Source organism: Schistocerca americana, chromosome 3 (genome assembly GCF_021461395.2).
Source record: "Schistocerca americana isolate TAMUIC-IGC-003095 chromosome 3, iqSchAmer2.1, whole genome shotgun sequence".
NCBI lineage: Eukaryota > Metazoa > Arthropoda > Insecta > Orthoptera > Acrididae > Schistocerca > Schistocerca americana.
In genome coordinates this window covers 488,588,830-488,597,023 of record NC_060121.1, presented here as the reverse complement: position 1 = coordinate 488,597,023, position 8,194 = coordinate 488,588,830, and the positions used below count along the sequence as shown (strand labels likewise).

The 8,194-nt window shown below is 41.0% G+C and overlaps 1 pseudogene; it reads left to right on the top strand.

Annotated features, from left to right (window-relative positions):
- The first annotated feature begins 3,893 nt into the window (after positions 1-3,893).
- On the top strand, positions 3,894-4,011 carry LOC124607612 (annotated as a pseudogene).
- The last annotated feature ends 4,183 nt before the right edge of the window (positions 4,012-8,194 follow it).

Here is an 8,194-nt window from a genome sequence, read left to right as displayed (position 1 = left end):
CAACTTATTATCTTAGTTACGGATACCTGTGGTTGTTAGGTGTGGCTTCGTTTCGTTTTCAAATTTCCAGCAGGGTTCTACAGGTAATTTCCTTCTTCTAGATTTTGTCTTCTGATAGCTGAATAAAATGATCAAAATGTTTACCATTAGCTCTGACATAAGCTTCTAAATGCCACATCATAGATTATCTTCCTTGCTCCCCTATTCTATGTGTCTGCTGGAGTGCTTCCATAGTACGCTGGTGAAGAATGTTAACATTCGCAATAGATCTGAAATAATGTTTTGTTTTCTTTTTTTGAGTATCAGTCTTCTGACTGGTTTTATGAGGCCCGCCACAAATTCCTCTCCTGTTTCAAACTTTTCATTTCAGAGTAGCGCTTGCAACCTACATTCTCAATTATTTTCTATATGTATCCCAAGCTCTCCCTTCTTCTACAGTTTTTGTTCTCTACAGCTCCCTCTTGTGCATGAAAGTTATTCCTCGATGTTTTAGCAGATGTCCTATCATTCTGTCCCTTCTTCTTGCCAGCGTTTTCCATATATCCCTTTCGTCGTCGATTAAGCGGAGAACCTCCTTATTTCTTCCCTTATCCATCTACGTAACTTTCAACATTCTCCTGTAGCACTACATATCAAAGGTTTCGATTCTCTTCTGTTCCTATTTTCAGTCCAAGCCTCACTAACGTACAACGCTGTGCTCAAAACGTACACTCTCAGAACATCCTTCTGCTTCAAATTAAGGCCTATATTTGATAATAGTACTCTCGGACAGGAGTACCCTTTCACCAGTGCTAGTCCGCTTTTTATGTCCTCCATGCTCTGTCCGTCATCGGTTATTTTGCTGCCTATGTAGCAGAATTCCTTAACGTCATCTACTTCGTGATCACCATTACAATGTTAGTTTCTCGCAGTTTTCATTCCTTCCACTTCTCATTCTTTTCGTCTTTCTTCGATTTACTATCAAACTGTAATCTATATTCATTGAATCATTCCATCCAACAGATCCTATCATTCTTTTTCACTTTCACTGAGGACAACAATGTCACCTTAACCTTGCTATTCTTTCACCTTGAATTTTAATCCCACTTTTGAAATTTTCTTTTATTTCCGTCACTGCTTCTCCGACATGTAGACTGAACAGTAGGGGCGAAAGAGTACCCTCTTAGCTTACACTCTCTTTAATCCAAGCACTTTTTAATCTTCCAGTCTGATTGCTCTCTCCTGGTTGTTGTACTTATTGTATATTATCCGGCTTTTCCTATAGCTTATCCCTAATTTTCTCAGAATTTCGAACATCTTCCGTCATTTTACATTGTAGAACACTGTTTCCAGGTTGGCAGACACTATGAGCACGTCTTGATTTTTCTTCAGTCTTGCTTCCATTATCAACCACAAAGTCAGAACGTTTCCTAAAGACAAGTGATCGTCATATAACAAGTGCTGAATTTCCTTTTCAGTCCTTCTGTAAATTATTCATGTCAACAACTTGGATTAATGAGCTTTTAAGCTGACGTGCGATAATTCTCGCACTACTCAGCTCTTTCCACCTTGGAAATTGCTTGGATTATGTTTTTTCCGCAAGTCTGATGGTATATCGCCAGTCTCATTCATTCTACACGGTAACATGAACAGTTTTGTTGGCATTTCTTCCAGTGAATTTAGAATCTCCCATGGAATGTTATCTATCCTTTCCACACTATTTTATCAAAAGTCTTCAAAATCTCTACTAAATCCTGATTCTAATACTGGATCCCTTATCCCTTCGCTATAAACTCCTGTTCCTTCTACCGTCACATCATCAGATAAGTCTTCCCCCTGAAGAAGGGCTCAATGCACTCTTTACACCTATCCGTGCTCTCCTCTGCATTTAGCTGTGGAATTCCATTGCCCTAGCTTTTAATGTTGCCGAGGGTTGTTTTCAATTTTCTGTACCCTGAGTCAGTGCTTCCGACGATGGTTTCTTATTCGGTTTCTTCACTTTTTCATGTGGCCATCTCGCCTTAGCTTCCCTACCCTTCCGGTTTATTCCATTCTTAAGCGATTTGTGTTTCTGTATTCCTGAAGATCCCTGAACATTTTTGTACTTCCTTCTTTCGTCGGTCAAGTGAAGCATTGTTCCTGTTCCCAATAGTTATTTTGCAGTTACCTTCTTTGTTCCTTTATTTTTCTCTGCAATTTCTGTGACCAGCCTTTTTAGAGATATCCATTCCTCTTCACTGAACTGCCTACAGAGCTGTTCATTATCGCAGCATCTATAGCCCCAGAGAAATTCGAGCGTATCTCTTCATTCCTTACTACCTCCGTATCACAATTCTTTGTGAGTTGATTCTTCCTGAGTAGTCTCTTAAGCTTCAGCTAAATCTTCAACATTACTAACTGCGATCTTAGTCTGCATCTTCCCCTTACAATACAGTATCTGATTTCGGAATCTCTACCAGACCATTTTGTACAGCAACAAATATTCCTGTATTTTCTGGCCCTCTCGAAGTATACATCCTCGTGTTGCGATTTTTGAGCAGAGTATTCGCTATTTCCCCGCTATATCTCCCCCCCCCCCCCCCCCCCTGTCCTACTGGTCGACCATGAACCAGGAGGCCTGCTGCCTCAGCAGCACAACGCAGGGGTATCTGTTGAGAGGCCAGACAAACGTATGGTTCCTGAAGAGGGGCAACTGCCTTTTTTGTAGTTGCAGGGGCAATAGACTGGATGACTGACTGAACTGCCCTTGTAACACCACCAAAACAGCATTGCTGTGCTGGTACTGCGAACGCCTGAAAGCAAGAGAAAACTACAGCTGTAAGTTTTCCAGAGGGCGTGCAGCTTTACTGTATGTTTAAGTGATGATGGCGTCCTCTTCGGTACACTATTTCGGAGGTGAAATAGTCCCCCATTCGGATCTCCGGGCGTGGACCACACGGGAGGACGTCGTTAACAGGACGAACAAAACTGGCTTTCTACGGATCGGAGCGTGGAATGTCAGATTCCTTAATCGGGCAGGTGGGTTAGAAAATTTAAAAAGGGGAATGGATAGATTAAAGTTACATACAGTTGGTATTAAGAAAGTTCGGTAGCAGGAAGAACGGGACTTCTGGTCAGGTGAATACAGCGTTATAGATACAAAATCAAATAGGGGTAATGCAGGGGAAGGTTTAATAACGAATAAAAAACCAGGAACAAGGATAAGCTTCTACGAACAGCGTAGTGAACCCATTATTGGAACCAAGATAGACACGAAGCCCATGTCTACTACAGTAGTACAAGTTTATATGCCAACTAGCTTCACAGATGACGAAGAGATTGAAGAAAGGTATGATGCGTTAAAAGAAATTATTCAGAGAGTTAAGGAAGCCGAAAATTTTATAATCAAGGGTGACTGAAATTCTATAGCAGGAAAAGGGAGAGAAGGAAAAAGAGGTAGGTGAATATTAACTGGGGTAAGAAATGAAAAAGAAGCCGCCTGCTAGAATTTTCCACAGAGCATAACTTAATCATAGCTAGCACTTGGTTTACGAATCATGAAATGAGCCTGCATGCTTGAAGAGACCTGGAGATACCTGAAGGTTTGAGATAGTATACATAATGGTAAGAAAGAGATTTAGGGACCAGGTTTAAATTGTAAGACATTCCCAGGGGTGGATGTGGACTCTGGCCACAATTTATTGTTTATGAACAGTAGATTAAAACTGAAGAAACCGCAAAAAGGTAGGAATGGGATCTGGATAAACTGAAAGAACCAGAGGTTATAGAGAGGTTTAGAGGGAGGACTAGGAAACGATTGGCGAGAACAGGGAGAAGGAATACAGTAGAAGAAGAATGGTTAGCTCTGAGAGATGAAGTACTGAAGGCAGCACAGGATCAGATAGGTAAAAAGACGAGGGCTAGTAGAAATCCTTGTCGACGGCCTTGCCGCAGTGGTAACACCGGTTCCCGTCAGATCACTGAAGTAAAGCGCTGTCGGGCTGGGCCTGCACTTGGATGGGTGACCATCCGGTCTGCCAAGCGCTGTTGGCAAGCGGGGTGCACTGAGCCCTTGTGAGGCCAACTGAGGAGCTACTTTATTGAGAAGTAGAGGCTCCGATCTCGTAAACTGCCAAACGGCCGGCAGATCGGTATGCTGACCACATGCCCCTTCATATCTGCATCCAGTGACGCCTGTGGAGGACTGTGAACAACAAGAGTGCCGGTCGGTACCGTTGGGCCTTCAAAGACTTGTTCGGACGGAGAACAGTAGAAATCCTCGGGTAACATAAGCGATACTGTATTTAACTGATGAAATGAGAAAATATAAAAGAGCAGTGAATGAATCAGGCGAAAAGAAATTAAACGTCTCAAAAATGAGATCGACAGAAAGTGCAGAACGACTAAGCAGAAATGGCTAGAAGAGAAATGTAAGGCTGTACAGGCATGTATCACTGGGGGTAAGATAGATGCCGCCTGCAAGAAAATTAAAGAGAACTTTGGAGAAAAGAGAACCACCTCCATTAATATCAAGAGTTCGGATGAAAAAGCAAAGAAGCAAAGAAGTTAAAGCAGAAAGGTGGAAGGAATATATAGAGGATCTACACAAGTGCAATGTACTTGAGGGCAATATTATGGAAGTGGAAGAGGACGTAGACGAAACTGAGATGGGAAATACGGTCTTGTGCAAAGGATTTGACAGAGCACTGAAAGACCTAAGTCGAAATAAGGCCCTGGGAGTAGACAACATCCCATTAGACCTACCGAAATCCTTCGGAGAGCCAGCCATTACAAAAATCTTCCTAATCTTGAGGAAGATGTATGAGACAGGCGAAATATCCTCAGGCTTCAAGGAGAATGTAATAATTCCAATTCGAAAGAAAGCAGGTGCTGACAGGTGTGAAAATTACCGAACTATCAGTTTAACAAGTCACAGTTGCAAATTACTAACACGAATTATTTTACAGACGAATGGAAAAACTGATAGAATCCGATCTCGGGGAAGATCAGCTTGGATTCCGCAGAAATGTAGGAACACGTGAGGCAATACTGATCCTATGATTTACCTTAGAAGATAGGTTAAGGAAAGGCCAACCTACGTTTATAGCATTTGTAGACTTCGAGAAAGATTTTGACAATGTGGAATACTGTTCAAAAAATGGTTCAAATGGTTCTGAGCACTATGCGACTTAACTTCTGAGGTCATCAGTCGCCTAGAACTTAGAACTACTTAAACCTAACTAACCTAAGGACATCACACACACCCATGCCCGAGGCAGGATTCGAACCTGCGACCGCAGCAGTCCCGCGATTCCGGACTGCAGCGCCAGAACCGCACGGCCACCGCGGCCGGCTGTCAGAGACAGCAGTGGTCTTGGAAGAGCAGTTGAACAGAATGGACAATGTCTTGAAAGGGGAATATAAGATGAATATCACCAAAAGCAAAATGAGGATAATACAATGTACTGGAATTAAATCAGGTGGTGCTGAGAGAATTAGATTAGGAAATAGACACTTCAAGTAGTAGGTGAGTTTTGCTATTTGGGCGGCAAAATAACAAATTATGGCCGAAGAAAAGAGAATGTAAAATGTAGACTGGCGATGGCAAGGAAACCATTTATGAAGAAGAGAAATTTGTTAACATCGAGTATAGTCTTCAGTGTCAGGAAGCCGTTTCTGAAACTATCTGTATGGAGCGCAGCCATGCACGGCAGTGAAACATTTACGATAAACAGTTTAGACGGGAAGAGAATAAATGTTTTTGAAATGCGGTGCTACATATGTATGCTGAAGATTAGATGGGTACATCACGTAACTAATGAAGAGGTACTGAACATGATTGGGGAGAAGAGGAATTTGTGGCACAATCTGAATAGAAGAAGGGATCCGTTGGTAGGATACATTCTGAGGCATCAAAGGATCACCAATTGGCTACTGGAGGAAAGCGTGGAGGGAAAAATCGTTCAGGTAGACAGATGAATACACTAAGCAGATTCAGAAGCATTTAGATTGCAGTAGTTTTTCGGAGATGAAGGGGCATGGAGAACTGTATCAAACAGATCTATGGACTGAAGACCACAACAGCAACATTCGGTATTTTGTTTTCAGATCAAAGTGAGGTATGGCCCATTGCACGAAAAACACATTCTGACGAAATTATAATAAAACGTTTTCCAGAAATACGTTAAATGTCCTATTATCAATTCGCTGTATGACACTCCAATCACTGTTCAATGAAAACTCGTACGCCCAGTTAATCTGCCTTTAATTATGTAGAGAAGTGTCTGGGAAGTGTAGCTAACTCTTGTAAATAAAATGTTTCTGATTTTCACAGTGGTTTCCATTTAGCGAACGATCGGAACTAACTTTCGGGAAAATTCTATTCTTTAATCTTAGTAATGTCTGCTTTTCTGCTTCGCCAGTGGACAGTACTATAGACAGAAAGTGTTGGTCCCTCTCCAGAAGACATCGCTAACGCACTCTATTTTGGTAACGCCCATCTCGGAAATAGCCGATCGATGTCTGATGGGGGAAAATGTTCAGTAAATACTTAACATTAGTCTAATAACAACGGTAATGTAAGCTTCTACTTTTCATTGTGTTCTCAATACTAAAAGGATTTATTTACTTAATAGTACCATGGAAGCTCAGACAAAATACCATATCTTTGAGTTAACACTGTCCAAAACAAACAATATTTGAAAATAAAACTACCTGCAGAACCAAGATGAAAATTTTGAAAGAAAAAGACAGAAACGGAGCAGCCATGTAACAACAAAAAAGTTTTGTGAGTATGAAAATAAAAAAAAATGACCAGATGTATATATGAACCTTTCTGCTTCTTTTAGAATCCTCTACCCATTGACCAGACGTTTTCGTATCGTAATATTTCGCACAGTACGTCAGAAATCTCGAAAAACCAAGACTTTGTCATCACTACACACCGGAGTCCCTTCGATAGTGGCCTCTCCGACCTAGTGCAGCATCTAAATGAGATAATCATTTGCAGCCTACTATACATAAGGAATGGCAGATGATACACTTTCTCATAAAATCGCTGTTTGCGAGAGAAAAATGCAAACATTTACAGAATTTACACAGACGAAAATTACATCGGGGTCGAATGAACAAGAGACAAAGAGAAATTGGTTGCATGCACCTCGGTGCATGCAAATGCATTTAACACATTAAACCGCGTATCATCCCAATTTCCAGAATTATTTATCTAATTTAGGAAATGCTTTGTTCTACCGCAACATATGAGTATTCCGTTGTGTCAGTTTATGCGTTATGCAAATTTGGGTAACACATCGTCCGCGTTTTGCGGTCTGCGGCTACTATCTTTTACAGTGTTACATAGCACAATTAATCGTAGCTGTTTGCAAACAGGTGCATTAGAGAAGTTATACATTTAATGTCTAAATGAAAAATGTGATCACGTTGGCAACACTAGTTTTTATTTTGTAGTTTGGGGTCGCCTTTTTTTCACGTGTGACAGATTTCGTATTTAAGTGCCCTCGATCTTGAGGTCTGAATGTTTTTTTTTTTAAACTAACTTAACGGTTTAGGCGCTTAGAAACCTTTACATGTAGAGAGAACTCTATTCCACATATCTTTTGGCTAATTCAAGTAACGAAACACTTTATAACTATGATAGACATAAGAATGATTGTTTTTTAATACAAATCCGCTATTATGTGAAATAAATACAGTCCCAATAATCTGAGCAAAACTATTAGATGCACAGCACAGTTACTTAATCTGACCTCATCTGTGGCATTCTCTTTCCTAAAAGGGAAGTGTTAACTCAACGAACATCGCCTGTACGATATCTGCGCTGCTCTGGCCACGTCTCTGTTGTGTACCCTACCGCTGAAAGAAGTTCAGACAACTCACCAGGAGTCCTGATATAGAAATAGAATCATTAATACCGAATGGAGGAAGAAGGATTATGGTGTAATGAGATCATTAGAGTCGGAGCACTATCTACATTTCAGAATGGAAATCGGAAGTTTTCTTGTTAAAGAAATTTGCTTTAACGGAGAGAGGAAACAGCGGGAAACCTAAAGTGGGTGGCCGGACAAGGGTTTGAACTGCAGCGCTCCTGAATTCGTATCCGGAGCTCTAATCACGAATTTTATTTATCGTGTATGTGTCCTGCTTTTCTCCTCACGTCTTGACACCTAAATTTTGCTCCCATGCATTTAGGTGGGCGGAACAATGCGTTTTTTGAAAC